Consider the following 12,668-nt stretch of genomic DNA (forward strand, 5'->3'; position numbering starts at 1 on the left):
AGAATTGAGGTCTTAAGATTTGAGTCTGGTTCTGTATGGTTTTAATGTCTGTACTTATTCCATTGCCAAGCGTTTGTTTGTTTTTGCCCTATTTCTCTCATACTAAAACTATCGTCATTAGCACCATCACCATCGTCATCATCATCATCGTTATTTTTACCATATGCCTTTTGTTGAGTGTCTACCATGAACTTTATTTGACTTCCCCACAAATACTATGAAATGGCCATTATTATCTTTATTATACAGAACAAGGGGATGAATCTTAGAAAGATTCTGTTTTTTGTCTCAGATTCACATTCAGCAAATATAGATCTTTGATACAAATTAATCCCCATCTGTCACAAACCTTTGTCCATTGATTAAAGGAAAGATTTTTTTTTAAAAAACTGTGGAAATAGAAAATGGAGACTTATTAGATATGTGATAAACTTTAGCCCTTTGGAATCAAGAGATATATATGTGAAACCGTTCCTCTTAGTCTCAATCAAATTGTATAAAATGCACCCTCAGCCAACTAAAATCAGGCTACACTCGTCCTCAGAAGACCCAACAGATTCCAGGAGGGAGAGATTTTAATAGCCACTTTTCCACTAGCCAAAATGTTAGGCAGATTTGTACATGCTCCATGCTAGGGCTCTGGGGTTGCAAACCAAGTAAATAATTATTTATCTACAGGCTTCCCCTTAGTATTTGCCCTTGTATTAGTCAGATATTATAAATTATGCTACAATAACAAACGATTCTCATATTTCAGTGATTCAGCACACACACGTGAAAGTGTATTTCTTGAAAATTTCATGCAAATTTTGTTGTGGGTCTGAGTTACTCTTCATATCCAGTGAACCAGGCTCTAAAAACTTTCATCAGCCTGTAGCTGCCCCCTTTGGGACATAGTCTCCTTGGATGATGTAGCAGGGGAAGAGTCTGCTGAAGGATCTCACACTGAAATTTAATGATTGATCTGGAAGTAATATGTAACCTTCATTCTCACAACTAATTGACCAGAACTAGTCACATGGCCCTGCTCATGGCCCGGGAGCAGGAAACTATGATATCCCTTGGTCTCCAGCCGAATAGAACCAGATAATCATAAACAGTAGAAACATCTGCTACATCCTTGAAGCAATGAACTTCTCAGATCCTTTGAATACCATACATGTTCATTCTTTCCTTTCTCTACCTTTTTGTCCTTAAGTTTTATTGAGATGTAATTCCTATACCAAACTTTCCACCTATTTAAAATGGTTTACAGAATACTCAGAGTTTTGTAGCCATCATAGCAATATAATTTCAGAACCTTTCACTAACCCTAAAAGAAACTCTGGGTGCATTAACAGTCAATCTTCAATTTTTACATCACCCCCTCATTCTGCCCTAGGAAATCGCTAATCTCTTTTCTGTTTCTATAGAATTTCCTATTCTGGATATTTCATATAAATGTATCATACAACATGTGGCCTTTCGTAACTTACTTCTTTAATATAACAACATGTTTTAAAGGTTCATCCGTGTTGTAGCATGCATCAGAACTTTATTTCTTTTTATTGCTCATTAATATATTATTGTAGGCATATACCACATTTATTCACCCATTCATCAGTTGATGGACATTTGTATTGTTTCTGTTATTGACTACTGTGAATAATGATGCTATGAAAATGTGTGTACATGTAATAGTGTGGACATATGCTTTTAATCACTTGAGCATATACCTAGGAGTAGAATTGCTGGGTCATATGATAAAATCATGTTTAATATGTTGAGGTACTGCTAAACTGTTTCTCAAAGTGGCTGCTCCGTTTTACATTTTCATCAGTAACATATGAAAGTTCAAATTTCTGTTCATTCTCTCCAACACTTGCTATTATCTATTCTTTTGATTATAGCTATCGTAGTGGGTGTGAAGTGGTATCCCATTGTAATTTTTTATTTGCATTCCCCCGGTGATTAATGATGTCAAGCATATTTTATGTGCTTCCTGGCCTGATATTTCTTTTTTTGGAGAAATGTCTACTCAGACGCTTTGCCCATTTTTAATTGTGTTATTTATATCTTTAGTATTGAGTTGTAAGAATTATTTAAAAATTCTGCATGCAAGTCTCTTATCATGTATAAGATTTACAAATATATTCACCAATTCTGCAGGTCATATTTTCACTTTCTTGATAGCATCATTTGCAACACACAAGTTTAAATTTTGATGAAATCTAATGCATCCATTTTTTTCCTTCTTTTTACATTGGTGCTTTTCGTTTTATTGATCTTTGCTATTGTTTTCTTTGTTTCTATTTCATTTATTTCTGCTCTGATCGTTATGATTTCTTTCCTTCTGCTAACTTTGGGTTTTGTTTGTTCTTCTTTCTCTAGTTCCTTTAGGTGTAAGGTTAGATTGTTTATTTGAGACTTTTCTTGGTTCTTGAGGTAGGCTTATATAGACAACTCTATGTTTATAGTCAACTCTACGTCTATAAACTTCCCTCTTAGAACTGCTTTTGCTGCATCCCATAGGTTTTGGATCATCGTGTTTTCATTATCATTTGTCTCTAGGTATTTTTTGATTTCCTCTTTGATTTCTTCAGTGATCTCTTGATTATTTAGTAACGTATTGTTTAGCCTCCATGTGTTTGTGGTTTTTACGTTTCTTTCCCTGTAATTGATTTCTAATCTCATAGCATTGTGGTCAGAAAAGATGCTTGATATGATTTCAATTTTGTTAAATTTACTGAGGCTTGATTTGTGACCCAGGATGTGATCTATCCTGGAGAATGTTCCCTGTGTACTTGAGAAGAAAGTGTAATCTGCTGTTTTTGGATGGAATGTCCTATAAATATCAATTAAATATATCTGGTCTATTGCATCATTTAAAGCTTGTGTTTCCTTATTAATTTTCTATTTGGATGATCTGTCCATTGGTGTAACTGAGGTGTTAAAGTCCCCCAGTATTATTGTGTTACTGTCGATTTCCTCTTTTAGAGCTGTTAGCAAGTTGCCTTATGTATTGAGGTGCTCCTATGTTGGGTGCATATATATTTATAATTGTTATATCTTCTTCTTGGATTGCTCCCTTGATCATTATGTAGTGTCCTTCCTTGTGTCTTGTAACATTTTTATTTTAAAGTCTATTTTGTCTGATATGGGTATGGCTACTCCAGCTTTCTTTTGATTTCCATTTGCATGGAATATCTTTTTCCATCCCCTCACTTTCAGCCTGTATGTGTCCCTAGGTCTGAAGTGGGTCTCTTGTAGACAGCATATATACGGGTCTTGTTTTTGTATCCATTCAGCAAGCCTGTGTCTTTTAGTTGGAGCATTTAATTCATTCATGTTTAAGGTAATTATCGATATGTATGTTCCTATTACTATTTTATTAATTGTTTTGGATTTGTTTTTGTAGGTCCTTTTCTTCTCTTGTGTCTCCCACTTGGAGAAGTTCCTTTAGCATTTGTTGTAGAGCTGGGTTTGTGGTGCTGAATTCTCTTAGCTTTTGCTTGCCTGTAAAACTTTTGATTTCTCTAACAAATCTGAATGAGATCCTTGCTGGGTAGAGTAGTCTTGGCTGTAGGTTCTTCCCTTTCATCACTTTAAGTATATCATGCCACTCCCTTCTGGCTTGTAGAGTTTCTGCTGTTAACCTTATGGGAGTTCCCTTGTATGTTATTTGTCATTTTTCCCTTGCTGCTTTCAATAATTTTTCTTTGTCTTTAATTTTTTCCAATTTGACTACTATGTGTCTCAGCGTGTTTCTCCTTGGGTGTATCCTGTATGGGACTCTCTGCACTTCCTGGACTTGGGTAGCTATTTCCTTTCCCATGTTAGGGAAGTTTTCGACTATAATCTCTTGAAATATTTTCTCGGGTCCTTTCTCTCTCTCTTCTCCTTCTGGGACCCCTATAATGTGAATGTTGTTGCATTTAATGTTGTCCCAGGGGTCTCTTAGGCTGTCTTCATTTCTTTTCATTCTTTTTTCTTTATTCTGTTCCATGGCAGTGAATTCCACCATTCCATCTTCCAGGTCACTTATCCGTTCTTCTGCCTCAGTTATTCTGCTATTGATTCCTTCTAGTGTATTTTTCATTTCAGTTATTGTGTTGTTCAGAGGCAAATACGAAGATGTCATCTTAGAAGGCTGCAGAGATTAAAGGGAGGCCATTCACTTCCCTTGGACTATGAGAAAGGAGCTCAAAACATGTTTATTATGAGCTAATGTGATATACTGTCAATGTTGGGGGCTTGAAAACACATAAGAAGTAGTCATCAGAGAGATATAAAGACCCACATCCTTGAGTTCTGAGTTTTGCCATGGCTGGATGTCATGCAAGATGTTGGGCCCTTTGTGTGTCTACATGTTTTAATCTAAATGAAGTTCTCCAATTAGCTAGCTGGATGGATAGATAGAGAAATAGGTAGGTAGAGCGATGATAGATAGATAGATAGAATATTTTAATAAAAATGAAGCATCGATCATTAGCTCTTAATAAATTTTAAATGCTTCCTCATTTATTTCCATCATTCTGTGTTCTTTCCCCAGTTTTTAATTTCTAATATATGAATGTGATATTCAAAACAAATGTCAAATACAAGCATGATTACATGCTTCACATTCCTGAACATTGGATCACTGAGTTAAAATTTTTCCAGTAAGCCATATTGGCATGTTCCAAAAAAAAAAAAAAAAATCCTGGTAATTAGGTAATTTTATTCATTTATTCACTTATTCACAATTATATTCAACATTTCTTGAACACATGTTTTTCCAGAAAATGCACTAGGCAATAGAGAGTTCAAAATTCAATGGAAGACTAGTAAAATGTTACTGTGATATTTGTTCTGATGGAGGGTGATGTGGATAATGAGATGGGATGTGATTAAAATGGTACCCTATTGGTATTCTGGCCAGGAATTTAGAAATAACCTGTTTTTTTCTGGCTCCACCACTTCCATTACTGGAAAGGAAATATACGCAGAGCATGATAAATTAAGCTTTACTTATTATGCAGTGCTTATGTTTCAAGCCCCAGGTAGAAATCAGTAAACTCAACTAAACCATTTGGTGACCTTGTTTTGTCTATACCAGGAAGGCCTACATTTTGCTGAACAAAAGTTTTTCATAAGGCAAGTTAGGGCATTTTTCCATAATGATTAAGCTAGAAACTCAGGTCTCACTATTCTGATGTGAAGAAAGGCAAAACTGAACACCATCTGCTGCTCCTGACGGCCTTGCAGGTGCGATGCAGCCAGAGAGCTTATCTTGGTGCATGAGATGAAAATGGAGAGCCATCTGCTCCAGTCCTGGTCTGCCTGAGGCAGTAGACCTGGACCCAGCGGCAGGCTTTAAAGGATACACCAAGGCAATGGCAGAGAGTGTGCACAAATGAGAAAGCCAAAGTCGGTTCAGCAGCCCCAAGTGTCTTGATCTCTCGTGTGCGTATAAAAGCAATACCAAAGAGAAAAAGAAAACGAGAAATAGTCCCACCTAATCTAGACCACAGAGCATGCACTAACCTCATAACACCCCTGAAACTCTACTGCCTGTCACTGTCCTAGGGTCTATCCAGCCTGGTTTGTACTCAGTCCCCCTAAAGGTGGGAAGTAGAAACTCGACAAGAAACTTGATCTCTGTGGAGGCCATAGGAATATATACAGAGATCATCAGGCTAGAGGAACAAGAGAGACTTACATGGTCCTATCACAGCAGAGGGGAAAGTCACAAAGGAGCAGAAGCAATGCTAAGGCCTCCAAATGAGTAGGGGCTCATGGGAAAGAGTTCCTTTCATAGCTGTCTTCTTGGGCTGTCTGATGTTCCCAGGTTCCTGAAGCTCAGCTATGTACCACCCCTAGGTTGCACGAATGAGCCCTAACATTTATAATAAGTGCCTCAAGTTGCTTAAACCAGCAGAAGGCAGTTTCTACTCATTATAGCCCCAAACTGTAAACTAATACAAATGCCTACCCTTTGTAAGGCAGTGCCAGTCAGTGGCATAATAAAAATGAATTTGTACACCCACCGCCTTTAATGATTAACGAATGGGGAAGATGGGCAGATAGCGTAATAACCATCATATCAACTCTTTGAGGGGCTATCATGACCTCCATGGTTCAGACCAGAGAATTGAGAGGCAGAATAGTACTTTGCCCAGAATCCACAAGCACAGGGAACTCTGCTCAATATTATGTAACAACGTAAATGGGAAAAGAATTTGAAAAAGAATAGATACATGTACATGTATAACTGAATCACTTTCCACCTGAAACTAACAGTGTAAATCAACTCTACTCCAATATAAAATAAAAAGTTAAAATAAATTCACAGCACTGAGCTTCATACCCAGGACTTGCTAATGCTAAAGGGAAAGCTGGCCCCAGCAGAACTGGAGATAATTCCAAAGGAAGCCACTTCCTTATCATGACTGGGGGGCTCCCCTGAGTCTTCAGAACATGGATTCAAACATCCTTCCATGGCCTCAAATCTCTTTATCTTGAAGATGCATTTGATATCGGAGGAGCAAAAAGACAAGTTTCTCAGAAGCACAGTTAATGAATAACTTGGGTGGTCAAGTGTCTTTGGGGTGAAATAAGCACTATGGATACAATGGGAAGGGTTTCATGTGTGTCTTATGAAATTACTCTGAAAGCATTTCTGTAAGAGAACTTCAATGTGTATCAACCCATATATTGATTAACGTCACTGGAATAATCTAGGGAAATTTGACATCAGCTAAGCGTGGGGGCAAAGAGCCCATAGATGCAGAAACACTGAGACCTAAACACTGCTTTGCACTAAGCTTATAGGATGACTATGTCCAAGCTACTTATTCCTTCTAGAACTCAGTTTCTCATCTGAGGGTGAAAAGGTCAGCTGAATAACCTGGCTCTTTGCAGATACACTCATTTTGTAAGCCTTTAGGTTTATACTCTGCTGAAAAGTTGGGATGAATTCAATGTTGTTATAGTATCTGTTTTTCTCTCTTCTCTCTCTAGAAAGGAAAAGCACTCATGAATTAAGGAAAGAGTGGAAGATGCAGAAAAGGGCGTAAGCTAGCTAGCTCACTGTGTGCAGCTAGAGAGAAGATAAGGCTTCCTCCTGTTTGTGATTTGCTGTCTTCCCTCCCACATAGCTGCAGTGGCAAATGAGGCTCATTACAGCCTCCTGTTGATGAAGTGTCTTTCCCTTTGGAAGGTCATTTGGGACTAAAATAAGTTTACAGAGAAAGAAATCACAGAGTGAGTGGCTCAGGCTGGCTATACACCATTAGAGAATTTGGGGAGTGTTTTCTGTGCCACCCAAAGTTACAAGTGACCCAGGAAGACAAGGACCAGAGATGATGGTAAAGGAACAGAGTCTGCAGTTGCTTTCTCTCTCCCCTCTGCCTTCTGCCTTATGCCCTCTGCCTTACACAGCGCCCAGTTTGAGCACACTGACTGTGAACATGGAAATATTTACTAGGTCCTGGAAATTTAGCTTATCTGGGGGGGTGTGTTTAACGGTAATTGTCTGCATTAAGCCTGCTGAGAACATACACTCTTGGTTTTAGAATGGGCCCAAGAATAACCACATTCAAGCATTACAATTCTTTCCATTATGAATACAACACCCCAGAGCAGGTTTCTAAGGGCCCTGACAACTCGAATTACTATCTTTTCCTACTCAGCTGCCTCAGACGGAGCTTACAATGGAATGGCTTTAAACAATGTCATGCCTCTTTACCCACAGATGCAGCCTCCAGGACCTCATTCACATCCCAGTGGCAAACATAAGGAAAGGGAGTGTTGGATCAAGAGGCAGAGGGCTCAGGGTTCTTGCTGTAGCCTGTGGCTGATGAGCCACGTGACCTTGGCAAAGGTCATTTCCCAGCTCTTGCACTCACTTTCCCTCTCAGAGAAAACTGAGAAGTTAGATAAACCAGAGAATCTTTCTGAATCGTTCCAATTTCTAGTTCAATTCCACAAACATTTACAAAAAGTGTATATGTGTTGCAGTCACTGCTAGACAGCTCCCAGCTGTATAATTTATTTTTTATTCCACTGAAAACTAGAGTCAGGTAATTTTCATGCAATTTTTAGCACAAAATCACTGGACTGGGAGCCACAAGCCTCAGGTTCTACGTACAGCTTCATCATTAAATATTTGTGTGATCCTTACAAAGTTACATCAGCCATCTGGTTTTAGTTTCCTCGTCTGTAAAAGGAGAAGAATGAGGGCTATGTTGAGAGTTCACAGCCATCCTGAAAGTATTGCTTCACCCACCAATCCTATAATAACCGCTCTCTGAGTGCACATTCTGTGCCAGGTAGTCAGATAAGAGCTGGGGGTGCAGAGACAAACACTCTCTGGAAAGTTCTTTAAAGAAATTCAAAAGGATGAGAAGTTAAATTTATTCCCTTTTGACTTTGCCTTGTTCAGCACATCTCCCTGGATGCATTGTCAGAATTTCTGTTCCTTGGAATCCTGAGTGTTTTCTTAATAGGAAGACTTTACACAGCATAGAAATGGTTGGCTTACGTGTCAATCCTCCCTTCCAGGCTGGGAGTCTTGAGGACAAAGCCCATATATTTATGCAATTCCTATGCAGGTTCTGCAACCTAGCAGGTGCCCAATAAAAGTGAATCATAGTTATTTTCCACCGTGTGTTACTGTGTTCCAGGTGAAAGTTTTTCCCCAACACATCAAACAGAGAACAATCCTCACCAAAGAAGATCCCAATGTGTTATAGTCTAGATCCTAATCTTAATAAATGGTACATCAATGCATTTCTATTTTTTAGTTTTTTACTTCGGAACATTATAAAGTAAATATTTCCTCCCATCTTCCTTGCATTGTCAGTAGGCACAGTATCCATTTCCTGCTTCCACTGACATCGGCTCTGGTCACGTGACTTGCTTTGGCCAATCGGATGTTACCAAGCACAGTGTGATCAAAGACTTGAAATGTGATTTCTCTCTTGAGCATCTGCAATTACTAGGAGAAGAACATGGCCCAGGAGTCACTGTTCCCCAAACAATGAGAGACACACAGAGTGGAGTTAGACTAATCCTGCAATTTGGAGCTCAGCCTAGGTCAGCCAACACTCAGATTCATAAACAATAAAGAATTGCTGTTTTAATCCATCATTTTGAGACCATTTGCTCTGCAGCACCGTGGTAGCGGAGGATGATTGATACCCTTAGAAAGCCACAGCTGAGTCATTTCTGTGTATACCTTGTGGCTCCTGCCCCCTCTCCAGTTTCTAGAGAATATCTTTGCTCAAGAGAAATGAACTGAAAAAGCTCGAAAAGTTTTGAGCTTTGGGTGCAGAGATTAAGGACACAATCATTGCCTTGAAAGAACTCACAGTCTAGTAAGTAAATTGACAAATTTAATTAAATGTGATACATGCTTTGACAGATTGACACCACACATAGAGGGGAGACTATGAGGTACCACATAGAGGGGCACCTAAAAAACCTAGGGTTTAAGGGGACTTCAGGAAAGGCTTTTAGGAGCGGTGATATCTAAGCTGAGTTTTGACAGATGGGTAAGAAATAGGAATGCGTAGAGAAATCAAAGATAACAAACCAGAAAGAGTTGCATATGCAGAGTCCCTCATGTAAAAGAAAGTGTGCCATGATGATGTACAGAAGGAAAACCTCAGACTTTGAAACCAGAAGGGTAGTGAGTTCACATACCGACTCTAACACTTACTAACTGCATTCATTCGCATGCTACTTAGCTTCTTTAAGATTCAGTTTCCATAACTGTAAAATGGGGATACTTATGCATTCCTTACAAAGTTGTGATTAGGTATAATACCAATGAAACAAATACAGAGGTAGCTAGTAACACAAAGGAGAAAGAAAAAGAAGAAGAGAAAGAGGAGGAATTATTAGAGTAGATTTTCCCAGTGTGTTTCAGAGAAAGGAGGTGAATCCATTCCAGACCCTATAAAATGGTTTTGGTCACAAACTCAACAGATTTTTCCTAGGAGGATGAACAACCAGCAAGCCTCATTCCCGGTACTGTCACTCCTCCAAGGATAAACACTCTGGCCTCCCACATCCTTCAAGTTTCACTGGCCCACCCAGGCAGTCATTCAACCACCTTCTACCATGCTTCTCTTTGAGAGTGGCCCCAAGTCCAAGGTGATGGGGACCTTCAAAATTTTGGAGCATGGTCACGTGAGAGGGGATTTATATTGTTTATTCTAATTCAGGACGTCAGGATTTAAATTCTTACTGCTCACGCATTCTCTACCTCCCCAGTCCCTCCCTTTCTCCCTGAACGTAGCTCTTACCATGCACACCATCCTCCTGCCCTATCTTCTAGATACAAGGACCTTCCTTTGATTCTTCACAGACGGCAACCTTTGTTCTGCCTCAGTCTTTGCCTTTGTTGTTCCCTCTGCTTAGAAATCTTTCTGCAGAGGTTGTTTTCTTTCTTTCTTTTAAAATGACCGACTCTTGGCCAAAACTCAGGTTCGAACTCCAGCATTTCCTCCTAAGAAAAAAATTTTCCTGATGACTGATTTGCAGATATGTTTCAAAGAGAACTTATATCAAATTATATATTTCTAATGTATGTCTTTCTTTTCTTTTCCCCATTCTTATTCAATCTAATTGTAAACTCCGTACTGTTCTGTAAACCTAAAGCTTATTAGATAAATGACTGGAAATAATGTGTCCAGTAATGATTTCTTACACACAGACACACAGAGAATTAAGAGACATAAAGTCTGAGGGTGCAGAGCTCAATAAAAGCCAAATTTATCTAAACCAAACCTCCCTTAAAATGGAATGGGGATATTCATGAAACTCTGAGGCAGAATGTGAAATGAAAGGTCAGGGGGTGGGTGGGGGTGAGAGATGAGACAGGAGATGTCCCAGGGGGTAGACACTTGGCTGTCACATGAATATATCACATTTTATTGTTGAGATAATATAGAGCCTTTGAAGGGTATATTAATCAGGATCCTTGTTTAAAAAATAAAATCAATCTAGCTATCTTAAGCAAGAGAAGAAATATTTAGTATATTTCAGCACTCACAGAATCTCGGGGGGGGATCAGATTTCCTGGGAATGATGCGACACAGCCATAAATACAGCAGCTCGGCACATGACAAGTCTTGTCTAGCAGAAACACCACTGCCATCACTGCCCATCACGGGCAACTGGGACTCAGTAACTGGATGCTAGAAACATCACCACAGTTGTCTCAGAGTAGGAGATCAGGTGACTCATGTCAGCCTCCAGGTTTCAGAAAGTGCACTTGCTTTGCAGAATCTAGGAGCTACATGAAACCCTAGCTGCAAGGGTGTCTCAGAAATGTAGTTCTTATCTTGTCAGCCTCTCCAGCACAGAAAGATTTGTTAGGAGACCGTGGATGGGTGCTAAATGAACCAGCCCACTCTATCTTCTACCCCAGAGTTCCACTTCAGGAGCATGAGTCAGTCTAGAAGAGAATGTCAGACAACCTGAAGAGGATTCCAGACAAGGAAAGTCTTCACTGGATGGGACTAGCTACTTTCTGAGTTACCTTCCAACATTGGGATCCTTTGACTATTTTGGGATCAGCTTCTTAAAGAGGATATAAGTCAGGAGAACAACATTATTTTTTACTGAACAACTACTATGCTCCCAATGCTGTGCTGAGTGTCTTCAGTGCATTGATTCATAAAATACTCTTTGATATTCCATGAGGTTTGTGATGAAGAAACCCCTCTCTTCTCCTCCATTCTCCCTCTGCCCTTCTCTCTACACATCTTCCCTCAGCTGGAACTCTCTGTCCCAATGGAGGAGAAGTTGAAAGTCAGAATACTTATTAATATATTAGGCTACATACTTTTCCAGAAACAGGTTTATTGCCTTTAAATGTCACCATCCCTCTCTCTCTTCCCTTTTCTGCTCTGACAGTGAATGGCTACCTAAAGGATGCTTCTGTATGCATGCTCTGGACATTTAAGTGGTCAGCAACTTGAGACAGTGCGTACTTCCTCAGGGCAGACCCAGCCATGTGTCTAACACTTCTGTGTATGTTGTATTGTCTTCGGAAGTGAAACTGCATGGGCGTCAAAGAGAAGGAAGGGAAGACAGGGTATCACTTAAACCTCAAGCCTCAACCATGTTCTACAATCCAGTTTTTACCCAAGATCCTCTCGTTTGCTGTAATAGGTATTTGTTCAGACACTAAGAGATCCTGTATTTCTGTGTATAACTCCCTCAGATGGGAGTTCCACAGAAAGTAAAAGTGAATGCTAGAACATGGGCGCCAAAATGCTAGAACATGGGCGTTACACAGAATCCCTAAAAGTAGGTATTTTATTTTATCATGCCAAGGCCAGTTTCCTGGTTGTGATATTGTCAGACACATAAAATGCCACCATTGAGGGAATTGAGGTGAGAGGTACATAGAACCTCTCTGTGCTATTTTTGCAATTTGAATCTATAATTAGTTCAAAATGCCATCCTTTTTAAAAGATGGTATTAAAATCACCAGCAACAATGTTCTCAAAATCATTGGTCTCCTCCAGGGCAGGGAGGGCTCAGTCTTCAAAAATCCCAAGACCTGTTTCTTACTTCTTGAGGGAAGAGGAGAGCTTTTCATTACTTGCTGAGCAGATGCACCAAAAGAGTTGTTTTAAAATTAAAACAGGGTGGAAAGAAAGAAAGAAAGAGACAGAGAGAGAGAGAGGGGG

The 12,668-nt window shown here is 39.4% G+C and overlaps 1 long non-coding RNA gene across 1 annotated transcript in view; it reads right to left on the bottom strand.

Moving 5' to 3' along the window:
• LOC137210743 (uncharacterized) overlaps positions 1-12,668 on the bottom strand; it is a 133,582-nt gene that overhangs the window by 53,539 nt on the left and 67,375 nt on the right. The window lies entirely within an intron of this gene.

This window comes from Pseudorca crassidens, chromosome 17, assembly GCF_039906515.1.
Source record: "Pseudorca crassidens isolate mPseCra1 chromosome 17, mPseCra1.hap1, whole genome shotgun sequence".
Taxonomy (NCBI): domain Eukaryota; kingdom Metazoa; phylum Chordata; class Mammalia; order Artiodactyla; family Delphinidae; genus Pseudorca; species Pseudorca crassidens.